The sequence below is a fragment of the Schistocerca cancellata genome, chromosome 5 (assembly GCF_023864275.1).
Source record: "Schistocerca cancellata isolate TAMUIC-IGC-003103 chromosome 5, iqSchCanc2.1, whole genome shotgun sequence".
Taxonomy (NCBI): domain Eukaryota; kingdom Metazoa; phylum Arthropoda; class Insecta; order Orthoptera; family Acrididae; genus Schistocerca; species Schistocerca cancellata.
The window spans coordinates 281,425,696-281,448,000 of record NC_064630.1 but is presented as its reverse complement, the minus strand read 5'-3'; the positions used below and the strand labels follow the sequence as shown (position 1 = coordinate 281,448,000).

Genomic DNA, 22,305 nt, shown 5'->3' with positions numbered 1-22,305 from the left:
TTGTATGATGAACATTATTTGTGTTTACGAACCATCACGAAAGCCTTTTATGTGATACTTCGTGGCACATTCAGAGGGTCTGTAGCTGGCTTCCTACAAGGCTCCAAATGATGAACATTCCAAACCCAGATGTGTTGTTCTGGTGGTAGTAAGCTCAACGCTGTAAACTTTAGAGGGAGACTGTACTCACGATAAAAATGCCACAGCTCCGACATTATAGGTCTGTAAGTCTGCAGGCCTTCGTGGTCGTTGTCACTAAAGTTAAAATATTCTGGGTTGCCAGGCTGCGTAACATTTCCTTCTAAAATAATCGACGAGTCGACCCTCTGCTGGGATCTTCTTCAGGATCATACAGTGGCCACTATTGCTAGAATACTCTAGCAATACTGGACACCATATGATCCTGAAGAACATCCCAGCAGGCGGTCCAAACTTCGATTATTTCAGAAGGAAATATGACGCGGCCTAACAACAGAGAAGATTTTAACTATTATAGGTCTGACTAACTTTTTCTAGTTGCCGTTTAGTAGGTACCTTTTCGAAGCAGAAATTACTCTCTACTATACAAATAGTACATATGCGATCTGTAAGGAAGTGCAGATGGCTATTATACTGATCTCTCGTATTTATTCTTTCATATTTGTTTTTCTCTCAAATAAAATTGTGCATTACTTGTGTACGAAACAAAAAATCACGGCTTTCGATACGTTGCCTGAACCGTTACCCGAACGTGGGAAGGAGTAGAAAAACTAGCAGCCTTCCTGAAGAGCTTGAGAATCTATATCCCCTCCGGACGTGTATCATCAGCCCGCCTGTGGACCCTGTTTGGGAACTGTGCTCCGTAACAGCAGGTGCAGAGACCAGCGACTACAAGAAGGGATGTAACGGGGGTGATGAGAGAAGGGGAAGGGAGGGTCTGTTTTTGCCGCTGTTGTTGTGGGGGAGGAAGGACAATGTCGCGCTACGGCGCCCTCCTGTCCTCTCATAACCGCTGCATACTGATCAGCCGATTAGCATTCATGCTGGGTACCTCCCGTGATTACTGGTCCGTCGCTGCGTACAGTCCCCGACGTCGACAAGGAAATCTGTAATCTGGATTGCACGCAGGCGCGTCCGTGGGAGGCAGGCAAGAAGATGAGAAGTAGATATTTCTCGACATAAGAGAAGTTGAAAAAGGGAAAAATAAACAAATACGTCAGAGTTTTTGCTATGAAATTCTGGTTTCGGGACACAGTATTTTCTTACTTTGATTTCTAACAATAAATAAATCAATATACGACACGGATTAGAGTTCCTAATAGGTCTTTCTTATAAGAAGTTACGGGTATATATATTAAAATGGTACGTGAAGGTAGCCTGGAAAAGAATGGGGAATGCTGAAATGTTGGTGAAGGTAGACGTGCGAATACGAGATAACTGGTAAAGTGGACACACAGTGACATATGACACGAATATAGATTCAACGTCACTGATGGCGCATGTATGAAAAAGAATAATAGAATGTTTCACACGAAGCATAGTACCGAAAGACATGGAGAAGTAATAAAACAACTCGACTCGCGCTCAGTCGGATATGAGTTCAAAACATCGTCGGTCATTCTTGTTGAGGAATTCCATCGATTTCCTAAAAAGGTGACAGTGAAGGCCGGTGTACGGCCTTGGAAAAGAGGTAAAGACGTATCCGTTTTCTGTTCACGTCCTTTGCTATCGGAGCTTGTGTTCAGTGTTTAACGATCTAGGAGCTGACGGAAAGTTAGACACACGTCTAGGATTTTATGGATCAAGAAGATATATTTTGACAGTGTAAACTTCGAACTACACTGCACCTGGTGTAAACCTGACGTATTTGTTCTCCCATCAATCTGACATTAAGAGTTGGCACAGGGTACGGTGTGCTAATTATTAAGAACGTGTAGGTTTCACGTAGATTCCCTACCTTACATAGCCGGCCGCGGTGGTCTCGCGGTTCTAGGCGCTCAGTCCGGAACCGCGCGACTGCTACGGTCGCAGGTTCAAATCCTGCCTCGGGCATGGTTGTGTGTGATGTCCTTAGGTTAGTTAGGTTTAAGTAGTTCTAAGTTCTAGGGGACTGATAACCACAGATGTTAAGTCCCATAGTGCTCAGAGCCATTTTAACCATTTGAATCTACCTTACATATTAGTATTTATGTTCGTTCATCCATTTTGCTGATACATAACACACGAAAAGCGCTATAGAGCGTTTTAAATCTGAGTCTGCAGTAAGACAATTGTAAGGGAAAAATTAAAGAAATGATGCCTTTCAAAACATATATAGCGAAAGATAAACATTGAGAACAACTAAGAGAAACAAAAGAAATTAAATGAGGTACTAGATGAGGACATACTTGTAAATTAAAAGAAGTATTATGAAGAATGGTGATGTAAGATATTAAGGCCGTTACTTGAAAAAGTAAAACAAAAAATACGTCGCAAAAGAGGGTAAGTTATGAGAGCTGGGAGTTAAGTTAAGGCCTCTTACAACTGTGATTACAACCCAAAGTATAAGAAAAGAAAAATATATGAAATTTCTGATGCTAAAAGAAGTGCTATACCAATAAAAGACAATGCATATTAGTCCCTCAAGCATTTCAGTTGTTGACATGTTAAGCTTAGATCGGCACTGCTGAAGAAACACTGCAACACTGTAGCTTTGTGGCTGTATCTTATCTTGTACAAAGTGAACACTACGTGTTAGTCCAGTTACTGGGTATCTAAAAAATAAACTGCAGTGTCGCCTACTGAACTCATGGTACCCATAATTGTGCAAAGAAGGTATTTTTTTAACTCTGTAAAAATGTCCACTATAGACTTGAATCTTATTGAAAGAGATCAAGAACTACCACAAGAGTTTCAGTGAAGAAGACTGTCTTTCTTCCGAATTCGGATGTATATATACATATCGTGTGATTTTATAAGTACGCAGAAGTATCTACAATAATTGGAAATGTTCATTTTCACAACCACTCCACAGCATCATGAATCAGTATGGAATCCTCTGATGACCGTCAAATGCTCGAGGGAGATACTCCCTGACAACCCCACTTCTTTCATCCAGGAAAGTGCCGAAATTGGACTGAGCAAAGATTGGATAATTGTACGGGCGCTGATAACCACGCAGTTGAGCGCCCCACAAACAAAACATCATCACAACCCCACTTCTTCAAGTTGTAGTCACATATCCCTTGACTTCCCCGATACGGTTCAGCTTCGACCAGGTTTGGCGTGATAGTTTGAATCCCTCAACCTTCTTTGTGGGATCTTTAACAAAGAGAGCATTTTTGGGTCGATGTGCGTTCCAGTGTTGTCTGATACTTTGTGAATCATTCCGGAGTTGCTTGCATGATTTTAGACGAGTTGTTAGTGTAACTTTTCAGGAACTGTACAAGAGAGAGTTCTTAGGAGAAGTAATCTTCTTCGGCAGGTTTACCTTAGGTGCTCTCCTCCTTACATATTTCGGAGTAATACTAGAACAGGTAACCACTGAATGGGAGTAGATCTAACAGGACCAGTATTAACTCTCATGAATTAACTAAGCTTCACATAAGATTTATTGTGTCCTCATTTTTCCCCTCACAGGAGGGCAATTTCCCTAGTAGAATACACAAGATCAAGTGTAGCAGAGCGTAGAGCATTGGCGTCTGCGCCCCAGCCGCTTTCGGTATTCGTGCGAAGTAGATTGACTCTTAAGACAAGTTCAGATGATTTGAAGCGTTACTGTATGAATGTCAAGGGCCTGTGTAGAGTAATTTCTAGATATATTCGATTTTACCTAAAAATATGTATATACGAGTATTTAGCCTTATAGGTTCGAGACTGAACAGAAATCGAAGACCACACATTGCGTGTAAATTACATCAAGCACACTTGTTATTCGCGGAAATTTAGTAAGGGTTTTTAACAGATACAAAACACACATTCCATTGCATGTAATAAAACGCTGCTACACACATATCAGATGACATGATCAGGTTTCGACGTAATTTCACGTCCTCTGAAGTGAAATATGTTCTGCGAAGGAACCAGTGTGTAGCCGCTCACAAAGAAATAGCCGCTCACAACGAAGTGCGTTTTAACATCAGTACCACGTTATTGATTGGAAAGTGAAGATAGTCAACAAAAGAAAAAAGTTTTCAGACAGGGGAAAACAGGAGATATTTCACGTTCTGCTCTAAACCTACTCAAAACAGGAGAAACTAGATAATGTGAAATATCATACTAGATAATGTGAAATGTCGTTACATGATTTTTTTATTATCTTGATTAAGTAATAGGACGGCGGCTAATATTATCGTAATTACATGTAAATTTTCCACAATCACTGAGTTGTACAAATATTTAAAATACGGAAAAAAGGAAAAAGTAGGATAACCACAGGATAGCAAGTTACATACTTTTTTCTGATGGGAATAAATTTAGCCCTCTTTCTTTACATTTGCTGTGTTAATGAGACACCCTAATGTCACGGCACTGGAGTCATAATCACAATAAATGTGACTGAAGTTCTGGCTTTGTTATTCCTATACTATTTCTAGTTGTTCTCCAACATGACTGCTCGAACGCCGAGAAGTTTTCTTTAGGTACAAAATCATACTATCTCGTAACTCTATTTAAAGGGTTATTGAGGATCACTTTTGGTCATTACGTATAAGTTCCAGAAATCTCAGGAAACACTGACAATGTATCTTAATACGCCGTAAATCCACATTTTATCGAATCGAAGGTGATTATGTTATGAGTAGAAAAGTTGATAAAACATTCACAAGAAATACAACTTTTCTCTTCCAGTAAAAGACAAAATCTATTTCTTTCCCTGATTACGGATTGCTACATGTAGCTTAATTTATGAAAATACCATTCGCCAGAAGAATAGAAGTGTTACTTTGTCTCAGCACTTTCAGTTATGACACTATTAATCAGAGATGAATGTTAGTATTTTTTAAATTTAAACTACTTAGAAGTTATAGCATTAATTTAAGCAATTGTTCGCAGTGCGATAAGCAACTAGTACGGTGCTAACGTTTTCCTCTGTAGTTTGTACAAGGGTTTTATACACTGATCTTATATGACGCAGTAAGAAATCTCCATAAGAGTGAGGCCCAGCAAACGCTCCTGTTCTGCCAGTCGAACGAAAATCTTATATTTTCAAAATGCACCGTCCTGTTGCAACACATCCTCTCGAGGCAACAACAGATGAGGTGTCCAGTTATAAACAGGATAAAAATTAACCGTGACTAATGACAGTCGCCAGAGCATCGCGGAAACAAGTGCTCATCAGACTGTAACATTAGATTATGAAAGTAGAAATTTAGGACATCACATGCTGTGGTGTGTAGTCATGAGAAACAGAATCTAAACTAGATGTAGGATCACGCCATGTGAGGGCGATAAAGTGTTGCAGAGGTCCTTGCTCTCCAGTGGCGAACACTAGTAGACCGGGTGATGGCTGCCCTAGGGCGAAAGGTCAATATTTTTCTTAATCAGGGACTTCCTAGGCAACTTTGGTGGTGGTATTCTGTCAATATAAACTGTTTCTTATCTTCCTATTTTCGTATCTTATTAACACATAAATTATTGATTTCAAGGAATTCCGTTTCATAATTAGTTATATGTTTTCAAGTATTCCAAACAGCAACTTTGTTAAAACACTGTGAAACAAAATAAGTTTCATTTTAAACAGATGTACAATTTACCACTGTGAAAAAATGACCTGTTTTAGAGTCAAGGTAGCAGGTCAAACGTAAATAGCGCATATAAAATTAAATAAAAAAGTTCGGCAATTCTTTCTCGAGAACCTTGGTCAGATCCCTGAGGCGTAAACGACAGAGTTTTTCGTAATTTCCCATGCACGATGATAAATTTCTTCCAGTTATGGGAACGCATATTAGAATATTCGTTACTGTCTTTACTTGGCTTTCGGTGCCCTATACACTGAGGTGACAAAAGTCGTGGGCTACGTTCATATATCGTGTCGGACTCCCTTTTGCATGGCATAGTGCAGCAACTCTACGTGGCATGACCCAACGGGTTGTTGAAAGTCAATTGCAGAAATACTGAGCCATGTTGCCACTATGGCTGTCCACAAATGTGATAGTGTTACCAGTGCAGGAGTCTGTACACGAACTGACCTCTCGATTATGTCCCATACATTTCCGATGGGATTCGTGTTAGGCGATCGGCGTGGCCGGATCATTCGCTCGAATTGCCAAGAAAAGTCTTCAAAGCAATCGCGAACATCTGTGACCTGGTGACAGGAGCATTGTCATCTATAAAAATACCGTCGTTGTTTGGAAACATGAACTTCATGAATGGCTAAAAATGGTCTCCAAGTAGCCCGTCGTAACCATTTTCAGTCAATGATCGGTTCCATTCCATGTAAGCGCAGCATATACCATTACGGAGCCACCAGCAGCTTGCACAGTGCCTTAATTAGGGTCCACGGCTTCCTGAGGTCTGCGCCACACTGTAACCCTACACTCAGCCCTTACTAACTGAAATCAAGATTCATCCGATCAGGCCACGGTTTTCCAGCCATCTGGGGTCCAATTAGTATGGTCACGAACCCAAGAGGGGCGCTGCAGGCGATTTCGTGCTGTTAGAAAAGCCACTCGCATCAGTCATCTTTGCCGTAGCCCATTAACGCCAAATTTCGCCACACTGTCCTAACATTGGTTTCTGAGATTGTTTCACGCAGTATTGGTTGTCTGTTAGTACTGACAACTTTACGCAAACGCCACTGCTCTCGGTCGTTAAGAAAAGGCCGTCGACCACTGCGTTGTCCGTGGAGAGTGGTAAAGCGAGAAATTTGGTATTCTAGGCACACTCTTGACATTGTGGATCTCGGAGTATTGAATGTCCTAGCGATTTCCGAAATGGAATGTTCCATGTGCCTTGATCCAACTATCATTCCGCGTCTAAGGTATGTTAATTCCTGTCGTGCGACCATAACCTTTTCACGTGATTCATCTGAGTCCAAATGACAACACCGCCAATACACCGTTCTTTTATACCTTATGTACTCAATACTACCACCATCTGTATATCGCTATGGTATGACTTTTTCACCTCAGTGTATGTACTGCAGCGATACACCTCAAATGCACCTCTGAAACATGGAGTAACAGTTAAATTTACATCTTCGACAATCAGTCACAAAGAGTTAAAATTGGGCTCATCACGAAGGATTGTTGATTGTTTCTGAGACAGTGCTAGCAATGTCAGTGCGGTAGGTAGACGTTGGTTTCGAAATATAAGGAGTTTATAAATATGAGCATCACACACATCAGTCTTCCAAGTCCTCTCCACCCCAGATAATCTCTTCCGACAACTGGGTCTTACCTAGAAATTTGCGGCTTACGGTCTCCTAAACTATCTAAATTCAAAATTATACGGATGGTAGGACACCCTGCAGGTTTCCATTCCAATCAGCCTATAAAAGATATTGACAAGTCCTTCTACTGAAAAAAAGCAAAAACATCTTTGAAAGAAACAATTACATCGTGACAGCTGAAAACTGTTGCTTGGACGGGGCTCGAACTTAGATTTAATACGTTTAGTGAGATGTCGCCTCAATCATTAGAATACCTGACACCTTTTTAGGCTTGACACAGACTTACATTGTCATTGATTGATCCACCTATGTCATCCGAACACTGCAGTTTCCCTCACGAGGGAGATGGAACATATTCCAGTAGAATTAGCATTCAAATCGGAATTAATTAATACAAAAGGTTTTATTGTTTTAATGGCTTCCTTTGTGTTCCAGTACGACTATCCTAGGTGTTCCACCTCGGCGGAGTTGTGGAAAAGTGGTGGGGGCAAAAATGTACCCGAAAAAGGTGCATTTTTCGGTTTTGTGATTATATCTCGTAAATGACTCACAATATCGAAAACATAGTGGAATTAAAAATTGTAGGGCATGAAATTCTGCATTGAATGAGACCATCGGCATATTTTGTGAACCACCCGTTTCAATATCAGTGCTCTTCAAAATTGGACCAGTTTTACATATTCATGAAAAATTTTCGTTTTAACCTCTGTTTTTTGGTAATGTCGTTGAAACTAACCCACCTATCAATAATGTCGTTCATAAAAAAGATATGGAGAGACAAATATATGAATTCTATGAAATCAAAAGTGAATTTATTGGACCACCCATTTGTGTTCAGCTCCTCATTACAGTTGGACCATTTCTCATCATCAGTGAAGACGATTTCAAATGTAGTTCGTCAGTAATTCTTATTTACACTCTTTTAAATACAGAACTATAGCAATCTATTGTCTTGTACTTACGTAATATAGTATTAGAATAAAATATTAAAATTTTGTAAAATTTGAAAAATAATATTAAATTTTTTTTCATATATCGAGACCTAGTATCTGACAGATGTCAGAAAAAGTCCTGGCTCAAAAAAACGCGTAAGTGAAAAAATATATGTTATAACAAAATGATGCAAAAAAAGACAATGCACAACCTCAGAATAATAAATGATTATGCTCTAAATAAAAAAAATCAGTCAAAATTTTTGTTAAAAAGTTATGTTTTTTAACTCCTCTGTAAAATTCGGCTTTTGTCAAATACATGGTTTCCGATCTTAACCCTTGAAATAATATAATGATACCCATTCAACTGATATGAAGGGCCGGCCGGAGTGGCCGAGCGGTTAAAGGCGCTACAGTCTGGAACCGCACGACCGCTATGGTCGCAGGTTCGAATCCTGCCTCGGGCATGGATGTGTGTGATGTCCTTAGGTTAGTTAGGTTTAAGTAGTTCTAAGTTCTAGGGGACTTATGACCACAGCAGTTGAGTCCCATAGTGCTCAGAGCCATTTGAACCATTTTTGATATGAAGGAGGCAGGAAGAGAGAGACACTCCATGAAATTAAGTAGTGGTTATTATATTTCGTAATTACAAAATTTGACAGAAATGTATGAGATGAAAAGGGTAACAGTAGGCATGTACACAACTGTCATTGCACCACCCGGATCCTCAAAGTCTGTAATTTCCGAGTCCGACGCCCCGTCACTCGGCTCCTCAAAGTCAGTAATTTTCGTCACCTCATATATACAGTCCAGGTCTTCGTCAACATCTGCTTCTTCAGTTTCGTCTGATTGGATGAAGTTAGTGCATGAGTTCCCCTTGCAGTTGACACAAATTAATGAGCCTTCCGACATCCACACCTACATGCACAGCCCTTGTTGCATTTGCAGGAAAGTGTTGAGAGAAGACACTGTGGAGCTGGTTCTTTGGAGGTAGGTACGGGGCTAAGACCAAACTCTGAAGCCTGCTATCCCCAGAGGAGCGGATGGATCCATCTCGTGTCCTATCCACATTTGTAACTTATAAGTAGGTCATCAAGCAATGCTGACGAGCTATTTCCGATGTTGGCGGTAGGGATGCTAGGGTGAATCTGGGTTTCACAATCGCTTTGGAAAACGGGTCGAATCGCAAATTGACTAAAGTGTCTCCTGCCGTACCTCCATAGAAGGTTGTTAAAAATTGGAGGCCAGATTCGACTAGAGCTTCAGCTTGAGTGTCATGCTGTAAGAAAGGTTTGATACCTTCCAGAAGACATTTACTTTTGCCCTGACCGAAGAGTGCTAAAGTTGTGTCGCATCCACTTACGGCGAGAAGAAATGTGAGTGGGCTTCCGATGATGTTTGCCAGTTTGAAACTGCTGGAATCAAATACTTTTGATGAGGTCTTTCCTCTTCCAGGTTTCAAGAAATGAATGGTTATAGAACTTGAAAAATGACACAACTCGTCATATGCATTGTATGTATTGGTATACAAAAACATCGTGCTGTTACTTACGGTGGCAGTGACGATGGCACAAGGACGGCGAGGTGATGCGTGATCCGTAAATGCGTCGGAGGCGGTCCGAGGAAAACGCGTCGCGGCACGTCGCACGTTGCGGTCGCGCGAAACACTGGCACTTATCGCCGTGTGGCGTGTCGTTCTCCATGGGTAAATAACTGTGTCGTTTGGCGTGCGTCCAACCCGGAAGAGAGGTGGGCACTGGCGAGACCCGGCCAGAAAAAGCTTTTACCTGGGCTGCACCTGTCCTTTTGTGTGTGGGTGGCGCCAGGCGCCACTAGAGAGCAACAAACTGTGTCGCCTAGGGGGCGGAAGCAGGATGCTGCCGCCTGGTAACTGCACACTCACACTGTGCACAATATTCTAGTAAAGCAAAAGCTGCTCTTCCAAATGGTGCATTTCAAATTAAAATCAAAGGTGAGCTATATAAATAAATTTGCCTCCAAATTTGGTCAAATGTAGGTTTCAGATTTTTTGAAGGTAACTTTATGGACGATTACCTTAGGAATTACAAAAGATACGCTTTGGTCATTATTACACTGACTTGCCAGGCAGAACGTATACACCGAGGCAGAATAACAAGGTGCAAAAAGGCTTTACCGTTTCATAAGGGATTACCAAAGTTGACCCTAAATTTCTTGTCACGGAATTTACCCCCGACTTTGAACAGTTTTTAAATTTTTTTTTTCAGTCTTTACTCATGATAATTTTATTTTTGAGTTCTCTGAATAAAACTGATCTTGAGACCTAGCTTTATAAATGTGAAGTACCTTACATGCATAGCAATGAAAGTACAAACTTAGCCGTACAGAAACGGATAGTTCATTTCACTTTTGGTCTCATCAAACGCAGAAGTTATTCCTGTATATCGTTTGTAATAACCACTGTATTGATAGATGGGTTAGCTTCAACGTTATTACCAATAAACAGAGGTTAAAACGAAAATTTTTCATGAACGTGTAAAATTGGTCCAATTTTGAAGAGCACTAATATTGAAACGGATCGTCCACAAAATATGCGGATGGTCTCCTTCAATGCAGAATTTCACGCCCTAAAATTTTTAATTTTACTATGTTTTCTATATTGTGAGTCATTTACGAGATATAATCACAAAACCGAAAAAATGCCCCTTTTTCGGGTACATTTTTGGCCCCACCACTTTTCCACAACTCCGCCGAGGGGGAAAACCTAGGATAGTCATATTGGGCCACAAATGAAACCATTAAAACAATGAAATCCTCTGTACCAATTATTTCCGATTTGTCTAATTTTTAAGTTTAACCCTATTGGACTAATAGCAATTCTGTCAAATGTACTTGGTTATGGACCACGGATTATCTTGTGGGAAGGATTATAAACTGCTGGCCGTTACAGACTGCTGGCCACGAAGGTAATATGCAACCAAAGTCTATTTTCCATAACCTTTATTAGATCCTGGGATGTAAAAATGAGCGGTTTTGGCGCTACAGTCTGGAAACGCGCGACCGCTACGGTCGCAGGTTCGAATCTTGCCAGGAGCATGGATGTGTGTGATGTCCTTAGTTTAGTTAGGTTTAAGTAGTTCTAAGTTCTAGGGGACTGATGACCCCAGAAGTCAAGTCCCATAGTGCTCAGAGTCATTTGAACCACTTTTGTAAAGTGCACTTTTCAGTGCAACCGTACAAAGTACAGGGTGTTTATAAATTAATTATATAACAGTAACCTTTAATTGTGAAGAGGTAAACAGCTTATAGGAATTTTTGATACACCACTGAATGCGGTATATCTTCAAGCTTTATTCCCGCCTAACACTTTTAGTTTCCGACGTTCCCGCTAGGAGGCTTGCGCGAATGATTCCAACAGTCGTCATGGAGCCGTATAATAGTGCAGAGCATGCAGAGTATTGTCTGTGGATTCATGAATCCAAATCCTCTACTGCCGCTCAGAGAGAATTCAGGACTAAATATCTTAAGCCAACGCCTCAAAGACAAACTATTATTAACTGGTGCAAAAGTCTCACAGACACTGACTGTCCACCACTTGTGGCACAAAGTCAGGGTCGGCCAGTAGTCTCTGACGCAGCAGTTAAATAAGTTGGGAGTCTTACATTCGTAGCCACTGTAGATAAATCTGGATTCAGTGCTATATCGAACATTTCTGTAAGTTATTTGTCTTTTTCACCTATGTATGACTAAGGACCCTGTAATTAAGAGTAGCGCCATCTACATCCAGTATTTAAGGAAATATTATACAGCGTGTCTATAAATTATGAAATGTATTGGAATGTTTATTGTTTGTGATAACGTCGTACTATTCTTCCTATAAAACATCTGCCAGCATGTGTCAGAAATCCATGGCCCATCGCGACAGCAGTTCATCGTCGTGCAAAATTGCAGCTTGCATTAGTCGGCGTCCGATGAGTGTCATGCGAATGTGGAATTGATGGACTCAGCAAGGAGTTGCTCAGTCGCATGCAGTATCACTATAGCCCCATGCGACCAGCGCTAGAGAGGGTTGACATTACTCAGACGTGCGGGATCGTAAAGCTACCTCATACACCATCTGTCGTCCGCAGCTCGTGGTCGTGCGGTAGCGTTCTCGCTTCCCGCGCCCGGGTTCCCTGGTTCGATTCCCGGCGGGGTCAGGGATTTTCTCTGCCTCGTGATGAGTGGGTGTTATGTGATGTCCTTAGGTTAGTTAGGTTTAAGTAGTTCTAAGTTCTAGGGGACTGATGAGCATAGATGTTAAGTCCCATAGTGCTCAGAGTCATTTGATTTTTTGAACACCATCTGTCAGGATTTCTTTGTCAGATGTGCTGCCATTGAGGTTGCTGCTACGTCTGGAGCACCAGGCCTTTCACTATGGCGGTCACTGCTGACACTTCTCTTAACATGGCAGCAAAGACAGAGTAGTCGATTATACCCGCCCATCGCCGACATTTGTCACAATACTGGCACAAGATCGTCTTTTCAGCGAGTGTGAATTATGTGTACATCACACAATGAAAGTACCCGTGTGTGGAGTCTCTGAGCAAGACGAATGTTTCCAGACTGCAGTGGTCATCGTCGTATGGGTCCAGCATCTGCTGTGGCGGTATGGATTGCAGTGGGTGTGCACAACACTACATTTGGTTCATGTTGTCAGTAATCTGGTCTAACAATCATGGCGGAATGGAATATGGTTGTAGGGGTTGGTAGAAATGAGAAAGGAAAGAGACGAGCTCTACAATAAATTTCAGCTAGTAATAGCGAATAGACTGTTCAAAAATCCTAAGAGGATAAGGTACTCGGGAAAAAGGAGGACATACAGAAATACTCGTATTACAGCTGGATTTCATCAAGGTCATGCAGAGATTCCGAAATCAGATAATAGTCTGTAAGACGTACCCAGGAGCAATTTAACAACGATCAAGAGTAGGCGAAAGTTTAAAGTAGTCGTCCGGAAGAATCGATGCGAAGAGAAATGCGATACTGAGATACTGAGGAATGATGAGATGCTTTCAAAGCTGTATGAGGTTGTAGAAACAGTAATAAGGAATACCACAGCAGGGATTTCATTTGAAGTGGAACGAACATCACCAAAAGCGCAGCAACAGATGTTTGACAGTCAAAGATAGGTACAGCGAACGTAACTGTGAAGAAATACATCAGTTGGTCGACAAAGAAGGAAATACAAAAACTTTCAGGTAAAGACAGGAATACAGAGATGTAAATCCGGACTGAGGTAAATAGGAAGTGCATGGACACCAAGGCCAACGGCCTTGCCGCAGTGGCAACACCAGTTCCCGTCAGATCACCGAAGTTAAGCGCTGTCGGGCTGGGCTAACACTTGGATGGGTGACCATCCGGTCTGCCGAGTGCTGTTGGCAAGAGGGGTGCACTCAGCCCTTGTGAGGCAAACTAAGGAGCTACTTGATTGAGAAGTAGCGGCTCTGGACTCGGAAACTGGTATAGGGGCGGGAGAGCGGTGTTTTCTTAAATAGTTCAAATGGCTCTGAGCACTATGGGACTTAACATCTGAGGTCATCAGTCCCCTAGAACTTAGAACTACTTAAATCTAACTAACCTAGGGACATCACATACATCCATGCCCGAGGCAGGATTCGAACCCGCGACCGTAGTGGTCGCGCTGTTCCAGTCTGAAGCGCCTAGAACCGCTCGGTCACACCGTCCGGCGGGGGAGAGCGGTGTGATGAACACATGCCCATCCGCATACAGTGGTACCTATGGACTGAGGATGGAACGGCTGCCGGCCGGTACCGTTGGGCCTTCATAGCCTGTTCGGGAGGAGTCTAGTTTTAGTTTTTATGGACACCAAGGCAAAATGGTTGCAGAAAGAAATGTGAGTATGACAAATTATGAGAAGAAAGCAACGATCTTGCAACTGAAGGCCAAAGATACCTACATATTCCGCAGCATTAACAATGAAATTACAAAGAAATCCAGACCATTAGCTGCTTGAAGGCCTTGATAAATAACAATGAATGCTAACAGGCAAATACAGCCTGATGTCTGAGCTGCAGTCAGTTTCAGCAAAATAATAGTCGTAGTAGTTTTTCTGTCCGAAAACTGGTTTGATATAACTGGTTGGTTCAAATGGCTCTGAGCACTATGAGACTTAACTTCTAAGGTCATCAGTCGCCTAGAACTTAGAACTAATTAAACCTAACCAACCTAAGGACATCACACACATCCATGCCCGAGACAGGATTAGAACCTGCGACCGTAGGGGTCGCGCGGTTCCAGACTGTAGCGCCTTTAACCGCTTGGCTACCACGGCCAGCGCTTGATATATCTCTCGACGCTACTGTATCCAGTGCAAGTTTCTTCATCTTCGAATATCTACAACTGTTTGAATCTGCTAATTGTATTCATCCCTTGCTATCCCTCTACAATTTCAACTCCTGCGCCCTGCCCCCCCTCCACCCACCAGCCTCTTCCTACTATTATTTCCTTATTCGTTCGTGTCCCAGTATGTGTCTTATCATGCGATTTCTTCTTTACCTGCCGGCCGCTGTGGCAGAGCGGTTCTAGGCGCTTCACTCTGGAATTGCGAGCAAGCTGCGGTCGCAGGTTCGAATCCTGCCTTGGGCATGGATGTGTGTGATGTCCTTAGGTTTGATAGGTTTAAGCAGTTCCAAGTTCTAGGGAACTGATGACCGCAGATGTTAAGTCCCATAGTGCTCCGAGCTATTTGAACCATTCTTCTTTACCTCTGGTATTATTTTTTCCGCCATTTGGATCCAGAACGTGACTTACAACACCTGTAATGTTCTCTATCACACATTTCAAAATCTTCTATTCCCTTATTGTCTGAGTACAAGGCCACACTCCAAACAAAAACCTTCAAAGAGCCTTCCTAACCCTGGTATTTACATTCTATGTTAACGGATTAACCTTTTCCTGAAAGGCTGTTAGTGCTATAGCCATTCTGTATCCTACATCTTCTCTACTTCGGCCATCATCAGTCACACGAATAATATTTCCCGTACTTATGTGACTCGCTGTATGAGGTTTAGCTATGACCCGCGCGCACCAATGAATGAGCTCCTCATTACAGCAAACAGAGGTGCGCGCTGGCCCCCGTAAAGGAAAACAAACAGGCGCGCCCCGTGGAGCAGGAGTCCTGTGCACGTGTGGAGCTCCCGTGGGCTCATTATGGGCGCGGCTGGGCAGGAGCAGGGCTTCCCACGGCGCGCGCAGGCGGCACGCTGTCTGCCGGCATCACGTACGCAGCGCGCAGACGGCGCGGCCGCGCTGAATAGCGCTTTGCAGGCGGCCACGGCGCGCCGCGGTGCACGCGTGTCAACTTAACCACAGCGTACGCGCGGACAATGGCCGCCCGTGACTGCGAATAACACGTCCTCAATAGACGGGAAGTCCTCCAGGGTCCGGCTGTCGCGTTCCCCCCGGCGAGCGCGTTATGCCGGGGCCACCGCATTCAGCCTCCCGTTTGAGGTCTCCGTGCTAAATACTGCAACGACTCTCTCACTTTGTTCCGCTGCGGATTGTTCCTCGTCGCGACTCGTTGGCACACCTGGTTCCGGGTCACCTTGGGGAGCACTGCGCAGTTTATTTAATTTTCAAGTGTTGGGCACTCGAGTTTAGCCTACTCGCGAGGATTAAAACCATCTCGATTTGCGAGTGTTACTTCTCGTGTTAAGATAAACACCTGCCCGTTGCCACGGTAGCCCGAAAACAACAAGTTCAAAGAAGGCACACTTGAGGGCACTCAGTACTTCCGGGGTTCAAAACTGGTTCAAATGGCTCTAAGCACTATGGGACTTAACACCTGAGGTCATCAGTCCCCTAGACTTACCACTACTTAAACCTAACTAACCTAAGGGCATCACACACATCCACGCCCGAGGCAGGATTCGAACCTGCGACCGTAGCAGCAGCGCGGTTCCGGACCGAAGCGCCAAGATCTGCTCGGCCACAGCGGTAGGCACTTCAGAGGTGATGTACTGCCTTACATTCACCTATCAAGTAATAGATATGATGCAACCTTCATACGACATTGCTACATACTTAGATGTAAGGAAATTTTACGAGTATGGGGAATATCATAAGGTGGCGGTACCGTCCAGATCTGGCGTTAGCGCAGCTGCCTCAAGGGGCATATTCCCGTACTATTATCTGGTCGCCAATCGACTTGCGTCATTGCATGTCTGCTCACGGGAGATCACTAGCCTCACTAGCCCTAAACCACTTGAGACGATTCAGAGTAGATGCTTAAGTCTTGTCCTAGGTGCTCCATAATGCATGCGAATCGCAGACCTACATGCGGAACTTCAAATGCTAACGATCACTGATTAAGTGAAGGACTGAACGCGGAAACTATTGGACAAAGCTGATGCACTACGGCCAAATACTCAATACACCCGTTATGTATCTGCAGAAAGATGGCACCGGATAAAAGTGAATTGCACCACTGTGGAGGCTACTCATAACAGGTTAACCTCATGAACCACCATCTCAGCATGGTCTAATGACTTCTAGCCCAAGCCCCTCCTTACCATTCAATAAAGACGACACTATACATCAACCACCCTGTAAGTCCTGCCGGCCGGGGTGGCAGAGCGGTTCTAGGCGCTACAGTCTGGAACCGCGCGACCACGACGGTCGCAGGTTCGAATCCAGCCTCGGGAATGGATGTGTGTGATGTCCTTAGGTTAGTTAGATTTAAGTAGTTCTAAGTTCTAGGGAACTAATGACCTCAGAAGTTAAGTTCCATAGTACTCAGAGCTATTTGAACTTTTTTTTTATATGCCCCGCCTCATGGAAGGTAGTGCTTTGGATATACTGTAACAAACAATATCCTTCCCTCTGGAGGTCATGGACGGCGCCGTAACGGCTGTAAGCTACGTGAATGCCATCCGCTAACCGATAGTGCTACCATTTCGGCAGCATGTTGGCGAGGTATTCGTCTTCATGGACGACAATTCACGGCCCCATCGTGCACATCTTGTGAATGACTTCCTTCAGGACAACAACATCGCTTGACTAGAGTGGCCAGCATGTTCTCCAGACATGAACCCCATCAAACACGCTTCGGATAGATTGAAAAGGGCTGTTTATGGACGACGTGACCCACCATCCACTCTGAGGGATCAATGCCGAATCCCCGGCTGGCGGATGACATCGAAAAAGTTCAAAGAAGGGCAACTCGTTTTGTATTATTGTGAAATAGGGGAGATAGTGCCACAGATATAATACGTGAATTGGAGTGGCAATAATTAAAACAAAGGAGTTTTTAGTTGAGAAGGGAGCTTCGCATAAAATTTTAATCAACAATTTTCTCCTCCGATTGCGAAAACATTCTGTTGCCACCCACCTACATAGTGAGGAATAATCATCACGATAAAATAATAGAAATCATAACTCGCAGAGATAAATTTAAGAGTTCGTTTTTACCGCGCGGTTTTCGAGAGTGGAACGGTAGAGGCAGCTCGAAGGTGGTTCATTGAAGCCTCTGCCATTCACTTTACTGTGAATAGCAGAATAATCACGTAGAGATGTTAATATAGATGATGTCCGCTTGAAAATCAAACGGTGTAAGGCAACGCGGACACCGCTGACGGTATTGTGGAGGATATTCGTGGATACTCTCTGAGTGTTTTTGTATGGTTCAAAATGGTTCAAATGGCTCTGAGCAATTTGCGACTTAACTTCTGAGTTCATCAGTCCCCTAGAACTGAGAACTAATTAAACCTAACTAATCTAATGACATCACACACATCCATGCCCGAGGCAGGATTCGAACCTCCGACCGTAGCAGTTGCTCGGTTCCAGACTGCAACGCCGAGAACCGCACGGCCACTCCGGCTAGCGTTTTGGTATGAGGGATCCGTTGACAGCGGCAGCTCGTTACATAGTAATTGGATTTCGTGTAATTGCTTACCCGCGTTTAACTTTATACCAGACAGGCACTGAAAATATCTGCACAACAGTGCATATGTCGATAGTATTCGCTGTGTGTCCTCTTTGGAAACAAATTTGTTCCATTCACTTACGGTACTTGTTATTGACAATAGTTACGCCCACTTTATTTTCCGCATTCAGTACTACTCGGTTCTGTTTCGAGTTTGTTTTCATGGCAGTTTTATTTGTACGTTAACAGTGATACGCAGCAGTATTGATAGGTTTGCTGATGAATAATTGCGCAATGTGCACCTTCTAAATACATTAATTGATTGAAATGGATGAACGGCACGACAACACTATGATCCCACAGGGATGACAGCCGTTTCACAGTAGGCTCTGAGCACTATGGGACTTAACATCTGAGATCATCAGTCCTCTAGAACTTAGACTACTTAAACCTTACTAACCTAAGGACATCACACACATCAATGCCCGAGGCAAGATTCGAACCTGCGACTGTAGCGGTCGCGTGGTTCCAGACTGTAGCGCCTAGAACCGATCGGCCACACTGGCCGGCGCTTCACAGTACTTGAACGTTTTGGTAACTGCATATTACGAGTTTGTTGTTATCATATTCCAACAGATTAAATGGTAACTGGGTAATAAACCGAATAAATAAGAACAACGTTATTACTCCGTAACTAGCTACCGCAAAACATGAGTCCACGATATCGAAATACCCTTAAACAGCTTCCGAAATTTTGTAGCTGCAGTTCGGGTTGGCCCTGAGTACAGCATGTACCAAATATCCAGAACAGCATATCCTATTAATGTCATATAGCATTTACTTATGTACGTGGTGTCTGTTCTTTCGTACATGTCCGAAATAACAGACATCACATATATAATTGCCTTGACGGTCATTACCGAGCATTCAGTACGGATGTACTCTTCTTCCGACCTCTCGAGGAAATCTGCATGAGGCTGTGACCAAAGAGGGTAATGAATTGGGCCGCTACGTATGTAGTGTGCCTGAACTTGGGACGTGTTCGGATAGCCAAAGCGGTTAAGGCAACCCCTCGCTTAAAGCGGGAAATTCAGTTTCGAGTCCCGGTCCAGCACAAATTTTCACTTATGACCACTGAATTTATTTCAATGCCCCATCGCGACTAATGTCAAAATTTCAATTTAGTCTTCGTATAGCACCCGGACCTGCAGAGTCAGTCAACTAATTAGGAAAGGTATTTCTGTCCTTCGCGCACAGTGGCACTTTTTCTTCATGAGGCGTGAGAGATCTGTGTTTAAATGTGTTTGGTAAGTGTAGCCGATTGTAATAGACGTATGTATTGTGGTGTCGTGTTTGTGTTGGATGATGATGATGATGATGAGAGTAGGGCGTGAAACTCTGTGCCGGCACGTAGTCTGCTCCTCTTAGAATAGCACCAGGGGAGCCACAGAGCTTAATGTCTGCATGTGATGGTCGGATCGTCATCAACAGTGTCACATGCCCTCACTGCAAGGGGCACAGCGGAAAAACTGGAAATTCCATTCACGACATTGGCGCAAAGTCAAGGAATCAGGAACGCCACCGGAAGCCCTCTCATTTGGCGTAAAAACAAAGGAAAAGCAGTCAACAGCACTTGGCGTATCAGACTGGTACTCGTTCAAGTATTGACCAAGCCCGACATTGCTTAAGTTCAATGATCTGGTGAGAACCAGTATATTCAACGAGTCAGACTTCTGACGTCATTCCAGTTACTAAATACTACGTGTGATAAAATACGCTGCTACAGATTAGTTTGAGCTGAAGTACGTAATGTATTGTTTTATCAAATCATACAATCTATACATCTTATAAAAATTGATGTACGTATATATGTATGTATATTTGTACGGAGTGACAATTATTGAACTATATGAAATAAAATCGTCATAACTTTTGAACGGTTCGCGTTAGGATATCCGAAATGCGTTGTTGGCCGCAGGGCATGGTGGGAATTCGTAAACGCTATGTGGTTTGGTTTAGCGACCAAGCCCACTTCCATTTTAAGGGATTCCATCAGTTAGGAAAACTGGTGCAATTGGAGAATACGCATTTCGTGATCGAGAAGCCTGTTCACGATCAAAGGGTGACTATGTGGTTTGCAGTGTCCAGTCACGGAATAATCGGTGCGATATTCCTTGATGGGACGGCGACTACCGTACGGTACGTGAAGGTTATCGAAGATGATAACATCCTCATTAGCCAAAGTGACCCTGATTTCGACAAGATGTGGTTCGTGCAAGATGGAGCTCGACCCCATCGAAGCATGAAAGTGTTTGAAGCCCTGGAGGAGCACTTTGGGGACCACATTCTGTCTCTGGGGTACCTAGAGGCCACTGTCATGGGCCTAGATTGGCCGCCGCATTTTCCGGATCCAAGCACATGCGACTCCCTTTTGTGTTTCTGTATTAAAGACGAGGTGTATAGAAATAATCCCGAAACCATTGCCGATATGGAAACAGCCATTCAGGAGGTCATCGACAGCATCGATGTCCCGACACTTCAGCGGGTCAAGCAGAATTTAGCTATTCGTCTGCGCCACATCATCGCCAATGATGGCAGGTATATCGAAGATGGCATAATCTAAATTCGAATTTCTGTAGTGATATTTACATAATGAATAAATGTGTGCATGCCGTATTTTGTAACTAATTTAAGTTTTTTTTCATATTGTTCGATAATTGTCACACTGTATGTATGTATACAGGGTGAACCTTAATAAAACTGACGAACTGCAGGAACCAATTTCTGACTGGAAATGGAGGAAAAGGGTCCCACGAACTTGTCTTCGGAAATTGACGGTGTACGTGCAACAACAAATCATCCCGTAACACAGTACAGTGCTGTGTCGCATCCACGTCACAGTAGGTGTCGAAGAGGCCTCCATGGGATTGCAGGTGATAGGGACAGTAGTCGTCTGAGTATCCTGTAGAACCCGAACATCCAAATTTGGTGAACGCACAGTCCGCAACCTCCCCGCACGCTCGTCTGTCTGAAACGACCCCTGATCACATAAAGACCCAAAATGGGCCTGAAATGTTGTGTGATGTGACTGGCGTCTGTGACAGTACTTGTTTTGGTACAGCCGACCTGCCTCTCGACCATTTCTGTGTGCTTGGCCGTGTGCTTTATTGTATGATTATATGATAGCGGAACAAACACTGGTAGCCGTTACTTCTGTAAAATATCTGGGAGTATGCGTGCGGAACGATTTGAAGTGGAATGATCATATAAAATTAATTGTTGGTAAGGCGGGTACCAGGTTGAGATTCATTGGGAGAGTCCTTAGAAAATGTAGTCCATCAACAAAGGAGGTGGCTTACAAAACACTCGTTCGACCTATACTTGAGTATTGCTCATCAGTGTGGGATCCGTACCAGATCGGGTTGACGGAGGAGATAGAGAAGATCCAAAGAAGAGCGGCGCGTTTCGTCACAGGGTTATTTGGTAACCGTGATAGCGTTACGGAGATGTTTAACAAACTCAAGTGGCAGACTCTGCAAGAGAGGCGCTCTGCATCGCGGTGTAGCTTGCTCGCTAGGTTTCGAGAGGGTGCGTTTCTGGATGAGGTATCGAATATATTGCTTCCCCCTACTTATACCTCCCGAGGAGATCACGAATGTAAAATTAGGGAGATTAGAGCGCGCACAGAGGCTTTCAGACAGTCGTTCTTCCCGCGAACCATACGCGACTGGAACAGGAAAGGGAGATAATGACAGTGGCACGTAAAGTGCCCTCCGCCACACACCGTTGGGTGGCTTGCGGAGTATAAATGTAGATTTAGATGTAGATGTAGACACTAATACCATCTCGGCTTATTCCCAACATCAATACAAGACCATTTGCAGCTTGCACGACGCTGCATCAATCACATAACCTGCAGCACACAAGGAACACATGGCACCTGGTCAGAGGAGCTGTCAGTCGCCAGTGTCATCTACTGTGGCAACGATGCAATTCCGGATACATGTTCATAGAATCTTTCTTCCAATACACCGTCTTTGCAGTTTGTGGGTTTTGTTAATGTTCGGCCTGTATATGTAAGTATGTATGTACACTATGTGATCAAAAGTATCCGGAAA

The 22,305-nt window shown here is 43.4% G+C and overlaps 1 protein-coding gene and 1 pseudogene across 1 annotated transcript in view; one reads left to right on the top strand and one right to left on the bottom strand.

Annotated features, from left to right (window-relative positions):
- LOC126188497 (nephrin-like) overlaps positions 1 to 22,305 on the bottom strand; it is a 758,389-nt gene that overhangs the window by 493,946 nt on the left and 242,138 nt on the right. The gene's annotated exons all lie outside the window — the stretch shown is intronic.
- On the top strand, positions 13,565 to 13,682 carry LOC126189857 (5S ribosomal RNA; annotated as a pseudogene).